The 21,825-nt window shown below is 40.3% G+C and overlaps 1 protein-coding gene across 6 annotated transcripts in view; it reads right to left on the reverse strand.

Moving 5' to 3' along the window:
* The window catches only part of sash1a (SAM and SH3 domain containing 1a), a 163,052-nt gene that overhangs the window by 52,364 nt on the left and 88,863 nt on the right, over window positions 1–21,825 (reverse strand). The window contains exon 1 of one of the 6 annotated variants that reach the window (XM_004541750.6): window positions 18,552–18,697. The exons of 4 other annotated variants lie outside the window; for them this stretch is intronic. The gene's annotated coding sequence lies outside the window, so the exon portion shown is untranslated. Of the gene's footprint in view, window positions 1–10,185; window positions 10,206–18,551; window positions 18,698–21,825 lie in introns of those variants that run through there. One more of the 6 variants, XM_076873869.1, reaches the window with a different exon arrangement.

Genomic DNA, 21,825 nt, shown 5'->3' on the forward strand with positions numbered 1-21,825 from the left:
AGACAAGAGGAAATAAAACTTACTTCGCAGATGCTAATTGCACATGTTAACAGTCTTTTCTCTCTCGACAGGCTCTTTGGAAAAGATTCAGAGTGAACATTTGGTCAGAAATGAGGATAAAATGTGTAACATATGAACGTGCAGAGGATACACCTGCAAGCAATTCACGGTGGAAATCTGTTGAGAGGAATGGAAGAATGTATTTGATGGTTCTCAAAATATATAGATGGCTCCGTCAGGAAAAGGGTGATGTCATGAACATAAATTGCTCAGATAGCATATTTTGAACAGACCTCTTGAAAGCCTTGGGGCTTGACTGTGATTGATTGGTGTCAATTGCTGTACTTATGTCGACATCTTCCCCGTCTTTCATCTTTTCCCATGTTTTAATTCTCAGTAATAATCATTTTAATATCTTATTAAACTTCATTTTAATATTATTTTCTGATCCTGGTGAATTGTGGCACAGTTAGAAAATTGCACCGTCACTAGGATTTAATTTACATTAGGAATCCTGAAACTCAGTTCTTCATGTGTGTGAGATTATTTGCTGATTGTTTGCTTATTAGCAGAAGCTGGTCAGGGCTAATAGTCTGACAACTAAAACACTGCCTAAAATGTTTACTTTCCAAATAAGAAATACCCTTATTCGTGCTTTGTACTCTATAAACTGCCCCAAATTACCTTCAATTAAAGCATGATTAGGGCTTAGAACTAGACATTGTGATGAGAATGGGACCAATACTGCTAAAAAAGTTCCACTTTCTGGAAAGAGAATCACGTGTCCTGCAGCTATCAATACAGGCATGAATTGAGAGACTCATATACAAAAGTTCTCATTCGCCATGGTGAAAAACAGACAGCATGTCTAAACAAACTCACAGGAGATGAGAGGAATCATTGCGACTCGGCTGAAAGTACGTAACTGTAATATGTACAGAACTGCTGAAAAGTCGAGGTTAAGATAGGTCATCGCTTTTTCACTTTCAACACCGAGTTGTTAGGATTCCTCAGTGGAGTGATGAAGAGAGGAATAAGGGATGGAGACGGCAGCTCTAAGGAAGGAATGAAGATAGACAAAAAAAGAATGCATATCATGTTAAAGCAAACCAGGGCTGGACCTCCGCTGATAGCGAGTGTGACCCTTCCTGGAGGTCACTAGACCTCGGGGCTTTAAAAATAGCTCCACAGGGAGTCACAAACCCCACTGGCAGGGTGGGGACAGATGTTCATAAATATGGTGGAAAGACATTAAGGCCACCATACTTGAGTGATGCCACAGATGACAAAATAATAATTACATGTATATTCTGTTAGATCAAAAAGAATATGATTACTCAGTTTACAGCTTTCATCTTTTCAGAATTAAAGGTATAAATCAGTAAAAGTCTGGTGACATTTTGTTAGTTTTGCCCTTCTAAAACAGGCTGGAACGCATAAAAATCAGCTCTTCATAAAGCAATTAGTGGAGCCGACAGGATGACATCCAGTCCTGTTATACGAGCATGACATGACTCATCATCACCTCTTCTCACCCTGCACTGCTATATTTTCCTCCTTTGTTCAAGTTAACGTATTTAAGTTTACACTCAAAGCTAATTGGATCCAAAGTCTTGAACCCTTATCCCTTAGCTCTCAGGCTGCTTTCTCTTGATAAATAATTGGGATCAAGATTTTCGCATCATTAATTCTTCTTAGTCGATGGGTCAAAGGCCTGACAGTCCCTTGGCATTTTCTGTGAGCTGTTCAGAATGTGAACGTTTGCCTTTCCTATTTATCGGTGTGTGTGTGTGTGTGTGTGTGTGTGTGTGTGTGTGTGTGTGTGTGTGTGTGTGTGTGTGTGTGTGCGCGCATATACATGCATGCTTATGTGCATTTCAATGTACAAAAAAAAAAAAAATGTGTGCGTGAGATGAACAGAGAGGCAGGCCAGCCCCAGTGTGCTTCACATGCGCGTGAGAGTTATCATGCAGACATGCGATAACTCCCACACAGACCCAATTAGCATGACAACTAATTACTGTTTCCTTGGTCCCCTCCCTCAGCTAAGCTAACTCATTAAATTAAATCAACACTCTGGTCTGAAAACAATGCTTTGAGGGAGTAATAATGATCGCCTGCCACTTGCTATTTATGTGTTCTAGGTATTACTTTTCATAGGGCGGTCAACCATAACACTGGAGCCTTTTGAAAGCTGAGAAAATGTTAGCTTCAAATATCAACACAGGAATTACCTCTGGGCTAGAGTGAGGCAGAAAGCAGAAAGAAAGAGGATGACAGCTGAGAGTGTGTGAAATAAGCACACCGAGTGATATGCATGGGCAACAGGGAGAATACTGAGAACAACAACAAACAGATATAGAAAAAAAAAAAGGAGATGGTCTGCCTGGGGTATGAGGTGCATGTGATAACCAGCTGTGCATAGCATTGAGCACACTGGAGGAAAAACAGTAAAAACGTATGTCAGTAAAAACAGTCTGGATAGTGCTGTCAAAAAAATGCCAACTCTGTACACACAGATCCTACTGGATAATATTATGTGCTTTAATGAGATGCAGGAATTCAGGGAAAAGGAGAAAGTTTGTGTCACTGAGATGTGGAAAGAAGAAAAAGTCTGGAATGAAGCAGGAAGTTCTCAGTGTTACAACATGACCTTCTAACACTGTTGATAAAAAAGGAAAAAAAGACAAAGCATTTTCTTTGGAATCGCTCTTGGTGCTCATTTTGCCCCCTCCTCATGTTTCATTTAAGGGAATTAAGTTGTAAGACTCCCGCCACTTAAGCATGCATACCACTGAAAATGTCTACACGATAAATAATATCACCCATGGCCACATGCATATGCGAGTAGCATTCGCAAGTCTTCATCCATGCTTTCAGTAATGCACTTGCAATTGCAGGCCCCTTTATTGTGCTTTGTGTAATATAAAAACAAAGCATATTTCCGCTAAGCCCCGGATTCCCACATTCTCCATGCAGTGCAAGCCTCTGTGGCCATGTGGTAGCTGATTAAGTTACGCCATTGTGCGTGTGTGACTGAGATTCCAGCGCGTTTTAATCAGGCCTGACTGAAAGGACAGATGTTGTTTTTGATGTGAGCGAATTCCAAAAGGTACGAGCAGCACAGAGCAGCCGGTGTTTAGCGTGCGTGAGCTTAGTGATCATTTGGATGTATGTATGTGGGAAAGACTAAAGGCCATGGAAGAAGAGTGTGCTGCATCTGTGTCAAAATGGTGTCCGCAGGAGTGCTGGGAAAAAAGTAAGCTAGCTTGTTTGAGTCCACGGGTGCAGGTGGAGGCGACGGGCTGGTCTCGCTAGAGATGGAGGTCATGAAGCTCGGCCGGCAGCTGCGTCGGTGTCAGGGTGGCACTGCCAGGGTGACTGCTAATGTCCAGTGAGTCATCTCACTCTGTGTACTGGGGGTCTGCACTAGATGCACTGCGACAGGCTAGTTTTAGAGAATGGGAGAAATCCAGAACTGAACACAAAGTCCCACAAAAGAAATTATACTTGTGCTGACGTATCACTATGCAAATATATACATGTACACAAATGATTAAAATTAAATAACTTTAGAATAAACATTTTCAGCAAATATTTTCATCAGTGCAGTTTTATAATAAATTATACTAGACTGATATGAGTACAGCCACAGGGTGTCATTCACTGTCTACATGGATGCTTGTTAACTGTTATCTGGTGGGCAACTACTTTAACGTCTATAATGTGTATAATGAATTGAGGCAAAATAAAAAGGACGTTTCATTAAATATAAATACTTTGACATGATTTTTTGAAATTGAATTCCTCACATTTGTTAGATTTATTAAAACTTAAAAAAACAACTTTCACCCTCTTCATATTCTTCCACGTGCCTTTATGCGAGAGTGAATATGGGACATAGTGGGTCCCCCTGCTGTTGCCTTATATATTTACAAGCCACAGTGCGCATGCCCTCCTCGCCCTCTCCTCCATGCAAGACACTGGACTGTTAAATGCTCTTGCACATATTTTTATGTCAAATCAGCCAGGCTGCCATATGTTAGCCTCAAAGCTAGATACAGTAAAAATAGGCTTGGCCCCCAATGTTATTAATGACCATGTGTGCTGTGAACACGCTGCATAATTATCCCCTGCAGTTTTATCCAAAAATCAGTTTTATAGTACTGGCTTCAGGTTTATGGGACTCAAATACACACTGAGGAGCAGAGACATGCATGCACACTGAAGCTTACGCAACCAGAGAGGGGAAACGATAACATAGCTTTTCCTTTACTATACAAATCCAAATGCTAACAAGACAGTAGCCAGTGGGGCTCAATAAAGATTTCATGGGTCTGTCTCTGCTGTGTTTCTCTGCCCAAGTACTCTCACCTGTTGTTGCATCTGATGTTAGTGAGAATTTAAACACCACAGGAAGAACAAATATTGGTCCAACATTCAATTACTGAGCACTGCCTGCAGTGAAATAGATACTTCTTTAAAATCTGGGCTGTAAAAACTAGGTGTGTATTATTTAGAGAGCCCATTTCATGGACCTTTTTCACAGCAACCACTCTGACATGAATTAGGGGAGATGGGAGTTACAAATGAAGGTTCAGGTCCATTTAGATGTGAGCCTTCATTAATGTGACTGGTAATTCTTGCATTTAGTGCATGGCAAAGCAGCTGATGTGAAAAAGGCCTGTTAGTGGAAACTAGAAGACAGAACATTCAGGTCCTGCAGGAGCACAGAGAGACGGCGCTTTTATGTGTATGGCGCGGAGAAGAGTTCCTGTTCTAGAGATGCCACATTATCCCTGGCGCACGCGCGCACACACACACACACACACACACACTCTAACTGTCAAAATAAGAAGCAGCACGCAATCTGCAAATCAAATCTAAAATACCTCAAGCCCAGATTTATCATCTTTTCAGTTAGCTATGCATCACAAGCATTTACAGCTTCCTTCACTATCCCTCTAGATTTATATCACTTTGCAAGCAGCAAACAGAGATGGCTGACATTTGGTTATGTATTAGATGTTATAATAACTTGTTAGTCAGCCAGCTCCAGGCTGCTGTGGTACACCCTTCTGTAATTACTGTCAGCATTCACGCAGCCATCATATATCTCACACGCACACAACCCGCAGCACACGATCTGTCACACATATTTGGCCATTTGCACATTAAAGGAAAATAAACAGCCATGTTGAAATACATGCTGACTCGCACTGGTGGATGGATATCAAAACCTCAGCGCAGAGTGCTTTTCAACACAAACATGTGCCCTAATGCTCTCTGCTGTTAAAGTCTTACTGGTAAAGATATTGGTATGCACTCGACCAGTACCACAGTTGAATATTTTCCCAAAACTAATATTTAATTTCAGGAGTCAAAAATGGAAAAAATAAAATAATTTTTTTTGTTCCCTCGCTTGTGTGACAAAACCTCTATTTAAACAGAGATAATGGGATTTAAAACCTCTGCTGCTTTGCTCACAATCTGATTCATTTTCTTATGTTTTCAATTTTCAAACTGAATAATTCAACTATAAACACTTTATTACCACATTTATTTCTCAGTATTAAATCACAAATTCTCTGGTGAGGCCTCTAATCAATAAACTACATAGAAATACATTTTTAGATTTTTCTTGCTAATAAGATAGACATGAAATCTGAGAAAAGGAGAACAAAACTACTGTTTAATAATAGATTAAATTACAGATGGGCACAAATTAAAAACCTTAAGCTTCAAAGCCCACAGTCCATTGGCTCTGTTAAGTTAAGCAGGGCTTTGCTGGTATGGTTTGGATCCATTTGTCCCCTTAAACGAAAGGATTGAAGGAAAGCTTCTCTACCAAGATGACAATGTCCACATTCATAGAGCTTAACTAGTAAGTGAATAGTTTTGTCAAATGAAAGTGATGTGAATCAGATGCTGTGGCTTTTTGCAGTTCCCCTGGTCTCCATGGATACTGAACACCTTCTGGAGATTTGGACGGTGCTCTCTGCTACCATAATCAAAACACCCAATGAGGGGATATGTTTTGAAAGAATGGAGTTAATCCCTCCAGTAAGAGTTTCCGAAATTTGGAGAGTCGGTTCCACGACCACTGAAGCCGTTGTCGCATTGTGGCTCAACACCTCAAAGTGACTTGGTAGATGTTTTTCCATTAATTTCGATGTTTCGTTAAGTGACCATAAACTAATAATCTACTAGTGTGAAAAGTTATAAACCGTGGCCTCTGTTCTTCAGAGTAAATGTGTAATTCTGTACACCTCACTTTGCTTTCCACATTTAACTGTGGTCTGACAGCATGTACAGTATGTGGATTGGTTAGAGCACATTACATAAGACATCCCCACTGACACCAGCGGCTAGTTCGGTTAGCAGTCTATACTTCACCACAGCGCTTTCACATTTCCTTTCCAACATTTTCTGAGTCCTACTTGTCGTTTGTCTTTCCACTGTCCATTTATATTTCCTTATGCATCCTGGTGGGACATCGAGGTTTATGCTTGCACATGTATGTGTTTCAAGCAACCAGTATCTCAAATAAAGAGACTTAACGGCTGACATGAACATCAGAATTTAAAGTGGATTTTTGTGTAGATACACTTTGATGTTTAATTTAATAATCACAATTTGAGCAACATAATTCCATTTTCTTACGAAGCAGCATAGTTGATTGTCAAGCAGGATAATCACTATACCAACTGTTTAAAAAAAAAAAAAAAGAGAAAAAAAGACTTCTCTTTGTCTAAGAGTAACATGTAGCAGTTTCAATCCGTCTCTGTCTGTCTGGCTGTCTACTCAAAACTCAACCACACAACACACAAACATAATGCAAACTCAGCTCAACCACTGCAGCCCTCCACTTTCACAGGAATTTCCCCCTATTTCGGCCCAGAGGATCCTGCTTACACCGACAAAATATGAACCCAGTGGCAGCATTGAGCCACAAAAAACACAAAACAAAACATGTATATTTTCCCAATGACTTAAAGGGGTTCACATGGTGATGTACAAAGCACTGGTCAAACTTGTGGATTTTGCTGTCAAGCAAGTACTTTCAATTCTCACAGACACAGTTTTCCTGTTCTCAGTAATCTGCTTCTGTTCAGTAAAGCCTTTAGTTTCAAAACTGTAAAGCGATGTGGGTGTTTTTAACCATTTTTCAAAGTAAATAAGTTTTTGTTATAGAAACATACCGATACCTTTAGTACGTTTTTGAAATCCATTGCCAAATACTCCCAATTAAAAACGGGGTGTCTACAAAAATCTTTAGGAAAAATTGACAAATCTCAATTTCACCTCTATATTTTCACCTTGCCAACAAACATGCCAACATCCGAGCCACCTTCTCATCTTTGTGTATAGCGCATAGAGATGCATGGCAGGAATGAGTTCTTTTCAAAATCCCCCTTTCCCTTCTGCCATCTATAACCATAATTATTCCATAAATCACTACAACCAATAATTGAAAAACACAACTGTCACCTTTGCTGCCTGAATGTTTTTAAACCACATTTTTGTTCTGTAGCTGCCTCATTGAAACAAAACCTCTGAGATGGTAAAGTGACTTAGGTTACCATAGTGATGGCCCGATGTTTGGCAAACCTGTGTTGATGCTCGTTTCGACCTGACGAGACCTCATTATGGGCTGGTGGGGAGTCCTGTCTGAAATCTCTGGCCCAGACGGTCACTCAGACCTAATTAAACACACCTTTCTAAATCTGACTCGATTCCTTCGTCACTCTCCGTTATCCAAGTCCCTGCAGATCTAATCAGCGTGCAACCTGCCAACTTACAAACACAAACAGCAAGAACAAAAACCCCACATCCACGGTAATAAATGACACAAACGAAACAGTCGGTGGTCATTAGCTTTGTGGCTTAAATGGTTGTCCTTCCTGTCTGGGTTAGAGGCCAGCCAATGAACCAGTAAAAGGCCTGCTCCTTTGCCCACTCTCCCTTCTGGAAGAGCGAATCTTCTCTGAAGCCAACACAACTCAGTGGGACCAGAAGCAGGATAAAGGTTAAGAACCCCATGGAGATAAAATTCATGTCGGTTAAAGTAGAGGTTTGGCTACAGATTAATTTGCCTCGAGTAAAGACATGTTTCTAATAATAGTTGCTGCTTTTGAATAGATAGTAGGTTTCCTTACTGATAAGTAAAATATGCTATAAAAAGAAACAGGCAATCCAAAAATGGGACAGTTATTAGTTTTTAAGTGATTTTGTTATTAATAATATTTTCATTATTTTTATTATCACCAAAAAATGTTTCCTGTAAAGGTGCCATGATCAAAACTTGGCCCATATTTGCGGAAAAGGGGGGGGGGGGGGGGAGAAGAAAGAAGAAACCCTGGTCGATCTAGTAGGTTTCAAAATATGTAGAAGCAAGATAAAGAATGTGGCAAGGCACTGATGGTCAGAGGGATGAGATCCCCCGGGGGACATCCAAACACACATATATGCGCTCACAGGAGGCCTGAGTTGGCAAAGACATTTTGTGCCGCAGGGTTTGGTTCTGAGCCCATGCTGGCTAAAAAGAGATCCATACCCTGTGGCGCTTACCTGGCATTTAGCCGAGACCACTCTTTGATTATACAGAATTGTGTTTCTTGCACCGTGTTGTCAGTTTCTAGAACATTTAAACAAAACAAAACATACCAACCATACCATACCAAAACAAAACTTCATACCACTCTGTTTTTGATCAGTTGTATAAACCTAGAAGTAGTTCGATATAAAAATGGACACACCAAGAGGCAAATGACATGAAATATCATTACCAAATCCCAATCCAAAGGCACACACATGTGAGCACATATGCTCAAACAGTGACACCTCAGTTTTAATTATTTTCTCTCCCTTGCTTTCCTTATACACACAATTTTTCCTCTTCGTGTCAAAGCCTGGAATATATTGAAGGACAGCTGCAAGATGATCTGATCCAGATGATCTCAAAGGAAAAAAAACCCCCCAAAACATAAGCACACATGGTCTATAAAGCACAGACCTGACGTGAGCAAAAGAAAAAAAGAAAAGTAAAAATGATGGCTTAGAAACTTATGTTGTTTTTTTCCTTTAATTTGTCATCTGGCTCATTTTGTCTTGTGACCACAGATAAATAAACTCCAACTTCATTCAGGTAATTCACATGTCACTATAATTAGAAATAAATGAGCCATGTTGAGGTATCTCTGTTCTCCAGGTACCACAGAGTAAATTGCCGACTGGCTCTTGTATACCTCACCCTGCTCTCTAGATTCAACTGTGGTCTGAAAACATGTAGTGCATGTGGATTGGTCAGAGCACATTAAGCACTCCTACTGACATCAAGAGCCTTGACCACAGCTAATTTAACTCCTTTGATTTCCTTCTTAGTTGCATGTGATTCCTACCACCGTCCTCTGACAATTATATCGCTTTATGGCATCACATTTACACATATACATCTATGTGTTGTCTGAAAAAAACAAACAAAAAAGAGCATAACTTAACATTTTAGGTAACAAAACAACCTCTTATTTTGGACTTAATTGCTGTGTGTTTCAGTCTGTAAAATATATTTCGCTTGAATGGCAGTATGTGATGCCCCAAAACCTGCATACATCCTACTGCATTAATGGTGCCTTCACAGATGGGCAAGTCACCAATGCCATGTGTGTGAATGCACCTCCATGTCAACACAGATGCTGAACAAGCTGGATGGTCCCTCTCCTGTTTACGCACTATTGTACAGATATTATTATTTCAACTAGTTTAAAATTGTAATTACACAGTTGGTTTCATAAAAGACTGGGCGATAAAACACACACACACAGAAACGTAAACCTTTTCTAACCTTAAAATGTGGGGCATCAAATTTAAAATGAGCATATACTTATTTTATTTAGCATTAAAGTTTGATATGTTGTGTTTGAAATTCAGTAAATATGGGGTAGAATGTATAGCACAGCAAACAACCTATAAATACTATAATTTATTATGATACAAAATATAAGCATAATGAAATGCAAGGTTTTTCCACTAATTACCAAATTAAGAGGCCACCAAATAATATAACAGCATACATATGTACCTGGTGACAAAACATTTACTTTAGTTACTGAGACAAACAATTTAAGCATGCATGGTACTTACACTATATGGGTGTTAAATATCTAAAGGAACAGATTTACTCACAGAAACAGGAAAAGAAGGAAAAGATCTCCAAGGATAAAATCAGAAGTGCCCAACACTGCACTTTACTTTAACTGGAGCTGGAACAAAGTCTGCTTCGATTTTCTCCAACGTTTAGCTCAGTCATAACCTCAGCTAGACGTCTGATTCAGTCTGTTTATGCACGCAAATGACTGGCATTAGAAACCCATGGACATGTGGTGGAAACATGTTTACAGCTGTGGCCTCGGTTTGGGCTATGATGTAATGGCAAAGAGAAAGGTGGGGAAAAGTTTGCCTTTGTCCGTGACTTGAAAATAGGGACATTTTTGGTAAACCATGATGAGAGCAAACGATTTAAATAGGAACGTAAATAGAAAACATTGATTGAGAAGTGGATAGAACAAAACGGGGAGGTTAAAAGAGGATGTTTCATGGGTCCAGGGGGTAGGAAGGACCAAGGTAGGACAACACACAGCTGGAGCAACAGCTCCCCCTGGGGCAAAGCACTGATAATGCTTTAGAATTTCTAGGTCAAGTTACGTTGAGCCATACAATTAGCCATGAGAATAAACCACTGAGAACTGAATAACATCAATATATTCCATGTCCTCCTGAGAAAGCTTGGGCTCTGGCATTCAAGTGTCTATTATTTTCACATGTTCAGTTCAATTCAATTTTATTTATACAGGGCCAAATCACAACAACAGTTGCCTTAAGGCGCTTTATATTGTAAGGTAAAGAACCTACATAATAGGTTAATAATAATACAAGGAAAACAGAGAAAACTCCAACAATCATATGACTCCCTGTGAGCACGCGCTTTGGCGATAGCAGGAAGGAAAAACTCCCTTTTAACAGGAACCTCCAGTGGAAGAACCAGGGGGGAAATCAAAGGCTCTGCCTCCCATTCTACTTTTAAATACTCTAGAAACCACAAATAAGCTCACAGTCTGAAAGTGAAGAGCTCTAATGGAGTGAAATGGCACTATAAGGTCATTAAGATAAGATTGGGCCTGATTATTCAAGACCTTGTATGTGAGGAGCAGGATTTTAAATTTGATTCTGGATTTAACAGGGAGCCCGTGAAAAGAAGCCAATAAAGGAGAAATGTACGCTTCTCTACAGCACCATGTCAGTGCATGTCACTTAAAGCACTGACATGGACTAAAAATGTAGATGCTGACTGTAGATGTGAATCTAAACTAGCATCTGCATGATGTGTTGGGCCAAGCCCTGTCCATAGAAGCCCCACCCGGAACCCACAGGACCCAAGGCATCCAGTGCCAGCGTCCTATGCCAGATCCCACAAAAGGCCCCATACCCCAAAGGGTAGGCTGTTTTGACAGCATACAGGGCAAGTACATGATATTTGTAGTTTCTGCACATCATAAGTTCAAAATAATAGCGCCTAATTTTTTTGTGGAAATTGGGTTGTACTGATTTGTACTTTCCTCTGTTCTCGCCACACTCTCAACATACTGTTTTATGCGTTTACCAGCCAGCAGCCATTACACACCCACCTTCGAATGACACATCAATCAAGGCAAATGCAAACACGATAAATAATTCACCCATTGATTCATTAGTGGCAGTTGATCCCTCGATGTTTCATAGTTCACGACTCATTCACACACCAACAGGTTCATGAGCACACGTGTGCTTGCAAATGAGCACAGGCACCGTGTACTTGGCTTAGAAAACACACACACAGTATGCGGTTCACGAATGCGGTTGGTACTCTTGTGATCATTTTTCCCATTCATGCCTGGTAACACAGCTGTCCTAGGAAGAGGCAACCATTCATTTATGAACTGACTGTTGCTTGAATCAAGAGCAAAGCCTGGACTGTAGTTCAGCAATCTGGACAGAAAACCACTCTGGAGGGAGGGCGCAAGCTGTGTTCACATGCTAGATGTCACCGCAGTGATGCAGCTGGTGTGTTTAAAAGCAGGAGGACGTAATGGGTTTAAATATCCGATAACAATATGTGTACGCCAACAACAGCCCACAACATAGGCATAGATGATGAGGTTACTACCACTAAAAAGGCAATGGGATGCGTGCAGGTCTCAAAATAAGGTTCATCAGTATAACTACTAGGTTTACTTACAGGAAATGCTTTCATTATTATTTAAATTACAGCACACAAAACTGATCTTTTCAAAACACTCTCACAAATGCATGGAAAATCTGCATTGCATACACTAAATAATGCTCTCTGGTATTTATTTTACACATTAGTACTACCGAAATTCACTAAAATTTAGCAAGAGTCATCAAGCATGGATTGGATAGACATGCAAAGAATGTTTGCTGCACATGTAAAAAAAAAAGTTACATTTGAGTTGGAATATTTTTCTTGTTACCAACTTTAAATAAACATAAAATCACAAAAAAAAAGGTTGCCAAGTAGAAAGTCTCGTGCAATTTTTGATATTTTGCAGTGAATCACAGATAAATGGAAAGAACATTTATCAGTTTCACACATTTATCTCTCGAAGAAGAATGCGGTGATGAGCACAAGAGAAAGACTGATTTTCTCAAAGAAAACTGCTCTCTTCAATAACTCAACATTTCCAAAGCTTACTCCCAGCCTTTTTGAAGTGTTTTTATACCGTACAGTGAGAGAACTAATACGCTGTCACTGTTTAAACCACATTAGCAATATGACCAATGCCACTTACAAATTTTAAGCAGTAAAAAAAATGGAGTACTGATATATTGGCCAATATATTTCTGATAGACGAACCCATTTATACACATGCTCTGTCACAGATATACTATGAAGGCTAAAGCCTGTGATCATTGTTTACCAGTTTTCCTGCAATACATTTCACAAACTAGTTAGCATCAAGACATCCTTTGGCTCGCTCTGATACATACTCTGCTGCATGTGCTAACAGTGCTAAGAGTATTGTAAACAATAGAGTGAGTGAAACTATGTAATGAGACCGTTTCAAGTAATGCAGTTTAGTTGTGACCAAACAAAATATGTTCATACAGTTTATTATATGAAGACATATCTGCTAATAATATTTTCCAGCTTGTATATTAGTCTGGCTTTACAGTGTTAGGATGTATAAAGCATATAAACATGGACGTGACTCATTTTAAGCCAGTTCATCATATTTTAACTATCAGTTCAATTGCTGATTAATTGCTTCCCGAGATAAAATTCTCACTTTTGGGAAGCTGGGGGGGAGAGACTGCATGCTTCTTACTGCACTACAAGACTTTAAAACTAACTGACACAAAAGGAGTCGGTAAAAGGAAAAACGAAACATTTTAGAGAAAAAAAAATATTGTCAAAGGAATGGCTTTTCCCCACTAGGCAGTAACAGTTAATTTGCCTATTCCTCTTCTATGTACTCTCAGCATTGGCTTTGGGAGTAGGGCTTTCTTGTGTGCATGTCAGAGCTCTTTGCCATGTTGGATGCTGGTGATTTGTGATGCCTGTGAAGGATCAGAAGGAGGGGCTTCGGGGGGTCGGCAAAGCTGTAGTGTGAGAAAGTTCTGAAGGCGAACACTGGCTGCAGCTGATATGAGTCTCCCGGGACTTCCCCTCTGCTGAGGTCATTCCTCGCACTCCAACACTCGTACATCACTGCTGACATCACCACTGATCCTTGCCAAACCGTTGCCACAGGCAACACAAACAGGAAAAAGCATGTGTGTGTGTGAACGCTTGTTGTTAAATAAGACCATTAAACTCCAATGGTGTACTGAGTGACGAATGATGTGTTATACACAATCGTGCAAAAAAGCCTATCATCCATAAAAAAATAAAAAAAAACATTTAATATATTTCAATATTAGCTCTGATCCAAATGCCTGCAGCTGTTCTGCGTGTTTATTATAGGTGAAATCTGTATTAAATACACATTATGAAAATAGCTGTGCAATTCTTTTCAAGAAAAGACTGTGCTTTTCATTAAAACATGATGTTAACATGTGTTTAATGTGTCTCTGCATGTTTGCCTTTGTGTTGGTACATCTATGTGTGTGAGTGTGCGTGTATGCCTGCCGCCTTTCCTGCACCCCCTGCTGTGCCAGTCAATGCTTAGACTCTTGGGAAGTGAGGCGGCAGTGCCAGCAGTAATCAGAACTCTTTGTATCCACACACAGGGGCGAGCTATAATCAGGGAATGTTCTTTAAACAATAATAGCTGTAATCCTCTCATCTCAATATGATGTGTAACCTGCTCAAAACTTGGATTTTTGCAGGCGATTTATACCTGGCCTCCACCTTGTTTCAAAATAGATTTAATGAGCTTTCAAAGCCAGCTTTCATAATAATTGCTGAACCATAGAATTACAGCAGCCAGAGCTACAGAAGAAAAAATGACAGGGTGGAAGAATAGCGATAATCTTCAGGGATAAGCTCAGCAATGCACAGCCCTTTGAAGAATACCTACAGAGAATCAAGCGTGCAGGACCCTCTGAGTATATGCAACTACCACGTGTATGCATACCCACAAATTTTTTTGATAGTAATATATACTATAGATGTATTCAATGTGACAACTAATAAAACTGATGGTCGATGCAGTGACTTCTGATTCCTTCACTCATTATATGCCTAAAACAAAGACTTCAGTGTTGGTTATTAGCAAAATTTTAATTAAATTTGCCAGGACTCATTCAGACAGAAGCATGCGTGCACACACACACGTGCACAAACACACACAGATATCTTGTTCCAGATGAAAGACGAAACTGGCACAAAAAAAAAAAAAAAAAAAAAAAAAAAAAAAAAAGATACGACTGATTGAATTTTTGGAAAAAATACAAATGGGGGGAAAAGAATCTACCTGCAAATCTTCTGCTTCACAGACTGTAGAATAAACTATTGTGGCAAAGCTGCAAGCACACCAAAAAGCAATTAGGCTGTAAAATGAAGAGATTTTTTAGCAGATTGCAGATTACTTGCAACGATAAAGACATTTGGTTTGCTACATAAATGCCCGGTCAGTCTACACAGAGTATTAGCATCATTTGTATACCTTCTGAAAAACAATTAAGGTGAAAAACAGAGTTTAGTTTAAATTCTATTACCTCTCTTGCACGCAGCATGATTATTATTGCTAAGCATAATATTAAACATACATACATGTGTCACTTTGAACATATTTGCCTTTATTATAAGACTGTCACAAGTACTAGTCAGGGAGCAGATTACTTTGGACATCAGCCGTGAAGCTCTGTGTGCAGCCATTGGTCTGTCATTAGACCCTGCCACAGTTGTATTCATGGGAAGAAAAACAAAGACTGCGTGAAATCCAAAAAATAAATTCAGGAATGTCTAACAAGGGATTGAGTGCCTCTCTGCAAGCAGCTGCAGCAAAGAATGCCTAAAGTCACAAAGTTCATCCATATTGTTTGTAAACTGGAAAATTTACTAAAATTATTTATAATTATTTAACTGTAGACATAAAACACTACAACACAGTACCACAACATGCAAGTAGTAATGTGTGCACTTTACACATGTGCGCACACATGTATATAGCAAACATATCCTCCTCTACTAATAAGAGATTTGCCAAAGTGAAGTTACTCTGGCAAATCTCTCATTTAAGGCCACAGAAAGTGTGATGTATTGCACATGAGCCGAGATAAGAGCAGAACCAAACTCGAGTTCTACTCTTATTTGATGGTTGTCATGTAGCCTACTTTCGCCCATCCACCCGTCTGAATATCTGAAGACCTACTGATATGCTCAACCAGATTTGGCTGGTTTGAATAAAACACAAAGAATGCAAATAACCTTTATGTTCGCTTCCAGTACTTTGGTTTCTCCTTGTATTTATCCACACTGACTTTATCATTATCCATTTAGTCCCTTTTTGTCAGTTTCTTTGACATCAGTCAGTTTTTTTGGTCTTGTTCCATAAATATGAGAAAGATCGTTGTACACGATGCACTGACACCACTGCTGAATGAATGTTATTACACAGACCAAAACAAATCAGGGCTTTTTAACGCAGCTCAACACATGTCACTTTTCTCCTGGCTGATTGTTGGTTGGCACACAGACAGTGCGATGTAGTGTCACTTGTGCCAAGTGACACTACATCATTGGCTGTAGCCCTCAGTCCGCTTAGTGACATCATGATGTAAAACATACACACTTGGTCGACATCCACTACCACAGTATAAGAACTATATGGATTACAAAGCCAAAACAGGGCCACTTTTCCAGTCCATCACTGTTATGCTGTATATGTTTTATATATCAAAACATGCTTACTATGAAAAGCAAAAACTCATACACCCTAAAATTATAGTATTCACAGTGATGTCAAGTCACAAAGAGAAGCTATTCACACTGTAAACCCATTCAGCAGTGACCTCAGTCTTACTCATGCCACCTGCACTGTAACATCATCCCTCTTGCCTATATTTCGCACAATGATGCAGGCTTGACTAAAGGCCATAAGTAATATGAAAAGTAGCGATACGGGCAGACGCAGACCAGCTGCACTGACAGAGGGAGATGGCTGAATTACACATGCACATATGGCAGAAACTGCATAGTCAAACAATTCCTGGGAGGCTGTGGAGGAAATAACTGCTCGTGTTTTATCAATGTCCCCAATCTTTACCTCCCCCAATCGTGTGTGCTGCACAGAATCTGCTAAAGCAGATGTAAGGGGGACGTTTACCCCTTTAAATCATCGTGCATTCACGCAGCCTCGCCTGTTGCCTAATATTAATAATCAGCATACACCTGTTGCCATGGCACATGGCTCTGCCCTGGTATGGATAAACAGGCGAAGGTTGACCAGCTTTGGCAGAACATTGCAACAGTTGGCCTGCACGGCTTCTTCTGGCAGATATATATATATATTTTTTACTTCCAATTTCAATCCAGGAAACGGATTTAATTTCAAATATAGCTTAGCAATGGGCTAATGAGCTGGAAGGCAGTAGAGTAAAGAGACCGAGAGGGAAAAGGACTTGCTTCGACAGCTAAAGCCTTGTGCAAAATTTCCTATTAAAAACTTGACACATGGTAAGGCCAAAGCCCTCCAACAAGCACCGGCACCAGTTTTTCTCTGAGCCTAAATAGTGACGCCGCATGAGTGTCACTTCAATCGGCTTAACGCTGGCTTCACAGTCCTTTAAATGTGTATTGCATGTGTTTAAATGTGTGTACATTTGCCCATGTTCATTTACTGTATTTGCACGCATGTGAACTTAAGGACTGTGTGTGTGTGTGTGTGTGTGTGTGTGTGTGTGTGTGTGTGTGTGTGTGTGTGTGTGTGTGTTTTTACGCACATGCAGTGTTTGCGCTTCCTCCCATACATCAGACAATCACAATAACATTGTGAAGTTTGCTCTTCCTGCATGGAGGGAACTTTGGCTCAAATACACTCCCCTTCCTCCAATTTCTAACCTTCTCTTTCCCTCCCCCCCCCCCCCAATCCATGCCTTTTTCCTCCCTCCATCCGCTCCCTTGTTCCTTGTCAGCTGGTGGGGAGATCCAGATGTGAAGGGAGACTGGGACAGGAAAAGCAAAGGGAGAGAGGGAAGGAGAGGGAGATAGAAATCCACATCCCCCGGTGACAGACTTCATTGTCCAAGACCTTTTTGGACAAGGCCTTTACAGACACATACACACAAACAATTATGCACACCAAACAATGAAGTCCCTCTAGACGACAAGGCCCGATTGAGTGTTTGTGTATTTCTCCTCCGTATGTATGTGTGTGTGTTTGTGTGTGCACATCTGATGACAAAGCAATCAATGAACAACATCTTGCTGGAGATTTGCTGTAGATATTTAGCTGAGTTATTTACTGGGGGGTCTTGGCCAGGCATGAAGCTATTGTTCTCGTTTAGTGGGGAGAGAGAAGGAAATCAATACAGACCTGAGAGAGCGAAGCAAACAGTGAGTAACAGCTGTATGCCAGCATCCCCCCCCCCCCTATGTTTTGCTCCCTCCATCTTTGTTAAATTCTCACATTTACACCATCAGGTAGGGCCAGGGGCTGATAATTACATTTAAATGACATATACACGTGCATGTGTACAGAATTCCTTAAGAAACTATACACAATGGCAAACACATGCACACAACACACTTCTACACACCACGGAGCCATATGAAATAAGTTAATAGAGTGAGTCAGCAAAAGAAACAAGAGCCGAGCTAAAAGGGCTCTCACTACCAGAGCATGTCTTTCACCAACTTACTCAATGAAAAAAAACTAATGAATTATGTTCTTTACATGGCATGCCAAACTGATTGTCTTATTTAAAAATCTTCCACTGAAGATATCCCTCAGAAAAACTTGTTATGCTACTGAAAACCTTTTGACAGGCACCACAAATGAATGAGACAAGAATATTCCTCTCTAAAAAATTAAAATGTCAGTACTCACCGCGAGGCTGTCGCTGAGTATTTTCCTCCCACTCTTTCTGCCGAGCTAACACCGACTAACTCTTTAAGAACGGGAGCAACAAGTAGTGTACAGTGGAGAACAATGCATGTCTGCCAGAGCGCAGCAAAGCGTAAGCAGAGTGGAGACACACAGAGATCCAGTCATCGGGCTGCTGCTCACATGGGACGTGGAGAGGAGGGGAAAAGAGGAAGGGTTAGCTATAGAATAGTCAAGAGTATAACTCGAGTTTGGCAGGGGGAGGGATCTCATCCTTCACTCCGCATGTCTTGCCCTTTTCCTCTCCTCTATCCAAAAATGTTTCAACATGTCTCAAATTTCTTCTCCTTCTCAAAAGTGGAGTTTTTTTCTGGCCTTCCTCTTTCTCCGTACACTCCCCTTTTCTTTCGCCATCTCTTGTCTCTTTGTTCTTACTGTCTTTTCATTGCACACACACAGACACACACTCACACACACGCGAGGGTCTCTTTGTTTTCTGTTATTCGGTTATGAACAGCCCTCCTGTAAAACTGTTTTGCTGTAAAAGTCAACAATGTCAAGCTCCACCTAGACACACAAGCAGCGCAAACATGCTAAAATAAAACACAGACACATGGGGGATCTTTACTAATGTAATATACACGTACATGTACAAAGTGAACCAGCTAACCGGTTGTCTGTTATGGTCATATATGCAATCACAGAAACAGAACAGAAAATTACAGGGCGACTTTAGATCCCTCTCTTTCTCTCTCTCTGATGTCACTCGTTTTTTTCCTGCCTTTTCACTGAAAGGCCCCAATTCACAAGTGGCCCAGATACCGCACTGTACTGGGGAAAGGAAGAAAAGTAAAAAGGGAGTCAGAGAAAAGAGTAACTTGATACAGTTAAAGCAACAATTATTTGAATGAGTCACTCAGCATTGAGGTTTGGGGTGTTTTTTCTTCTTTTTCTATGCTAATTTGTGAGAGGGAAAACGAGACCAAAGAGACAGATGGGGAGGAAGGGAAAAAAAACAATCTTCCCATTTTGGAAAACTTTACCTCCTGAGGACTCCTTGAGGTCATGGGAGAGGAGGAAGGAGAAACTGAGGGGATGACAGATAGTAACAGTGAGGAATGGAATGGCGGGGCAGACATAGGCTTGGATAGGTACCAGAGAAATGTCCTACATCCACTCGCCAGGAGATGGCTCACCAAAGTCAGTGTTGCTGACACAACCAAATAGCATAGGGTACGCCACTCTTTCAGACGCGAGGGTGATGGTGAGCAGACAATGACATGCTGGCAAATCAGAAACAGTGCACATTATTTAAGCAACTGAAGCTCAAAACACTGTGAAGCCATATCTAGAGGTGATGTGTAGCTGCTAAAAACTTGTAACTACAAAGGAGGAAGTCTATTTGGTCAGCTTGCATTTTCATCTGCGTTTCCAAAGCTGGTAAAGATGGGCTGGAGAGCCTGAGGCGAGATGTATAGCTCAACTGTAAAGACAAGCTGTGCAGCAACTCATTGCAACTCCTGCTACATGTAGATGTTTGAAGTGTAGCAGTGCAGCTTTGTCTCAACGCAATAAATGCATCAGGATCTCCTGTGTAAACCATTTCAGCTGACCTGCATCCTGTTTAGACCTGCCATCACAACGTTTAGAGAAGCAAACAAAGTGCAAAGGTTCATGTAAATGCGCAGCGAAGGACTTGCAAAAAAAAAAAAGGAAGAAGAAGAAAAATAAATAAATCACACAAGTGAATCTCAGGGATGTGCAGAGACCAGGGAACATAAACAGGCTGTCTTTAGGAGTGTATACACATACAGATGAAGGCAGACTGAGAAAATGTGGTCAACATTCTTTGTTCAAGTGGTTAGACAGCACATTTCCTGCAGATGAAGTTAAATATTTTTCATGTTTTTTAGCCGCTAGACGAGGCAGTTCCCGATGTTGCGTATTACACCTTCAGTTCAGATCAGTCAGTTATAACAAAAGCAGCACAAAGCTCCAGCCTTTAATACAGCCCATAAAACCTTCTAATGCATGAACAAGAGGCAATGATTTGTATTCTTTTAATTTCAGCTAGCAAGCTAGATACAAACCCAATGAGCATGGCCACTGCAATTGAAAAATTAAAAACAAAACAAAACCCCAAAACAGTTCAAAGGGGCATGCTGTAAAATAGCCACGCATACTCGAAAGAAGCTGCACAAGCAGGTACAGGTACATCAAAGGCATTCCACTGTTGCTTAACTGGCTTTGACTGCATGAAGTTGCAGGTCACTGTAGTTATGACAAACAGATATACTTTGATGACCTAAAGAGCAGTCCTTTCTAGTGTCTAGTGTTTATGAAGTATAGCTTTTGATCAGGATTTATTAAGGCTGACTGTTTAATTTATGTAGCCCAAAGCAAATAAAGCTGCTCTCTTGTCACAAGGGGTCACCACATCCAATAGCACTGCATTTCTGATTTGGTAGATTTTTTTTAACAAGAATAGATTTGTCTCTCCTCCCAGGGAACTTTTGTTTGTCAGGTGAATGTGTAATCCACTACATTATGGCCTAATATATACATTTTTTCGAAATCTTGGAAAAAACCCAATATATTTTCATATTACAATTACTTGATCTGTTTATTGTTTGATTGTAAAGGTTTCATTTGCTGCTTCTTGCTGGACTCTACTCTGTCTTATACAGGGCAACACAGGAAAAAAAAACCCTCATTGAAACCCTCACAATCAATTAGTAGAATGTAAATGGGCCATTCAATTACTTTAAGCACTATCCTTGTTCCTCCTGAGGCAAACAATCAAACAGCAGACACAAATTAACTCTGAACAAGAGAATTTGTCTAAAATCCGATCCCCCGCTAGCAATAGATAGGCAGCATCAGAGCATGGGTGTATCCTGTGCCCAAAACAATTTGTGACATGCCCAATTTTAATTGTTCTACCTTGGTTTGTTCATGTTGATTAAAAGGTTAGAAATAGGTTAGCTGTGGTGCAAAACATCTAAAATCTACAGGGGAAAAAAAGTGTTTCACATGCATGTTTTTGCAAGTCCCAGTTTGAAAATTAACAAAATATTTGCACTTCCAGCAGAGACTGTTTCTGAATACTGATTATGGTAACCAGAGATAACTAGACAGTGTACATTAACACATCGATGCCCACAGAGACAAGGCTCTCTTCACCAGCCAAGACTGGGTAATGAGTCTGAATACACACACGCGTGCGGGGACAAACACACAAAGAAATAAAGAGAGAGACGGCTTGAGACAGAGGGAG

Source organism: Maylandia zebra, linkage group LG15, assembly GCF_041146795.1.
Source record: "Maylandia zebra isolate NMK-2024a linkage group LG15, Mzebra_GT3a, whole genome shotgun sequence".
Classification (NCBI taxonomy): Eukaryota; Metazoa; Chordata; class Actinopteri; order Cichliformes; family Cichlidae; genus Maylandia; species Maylandia zebra.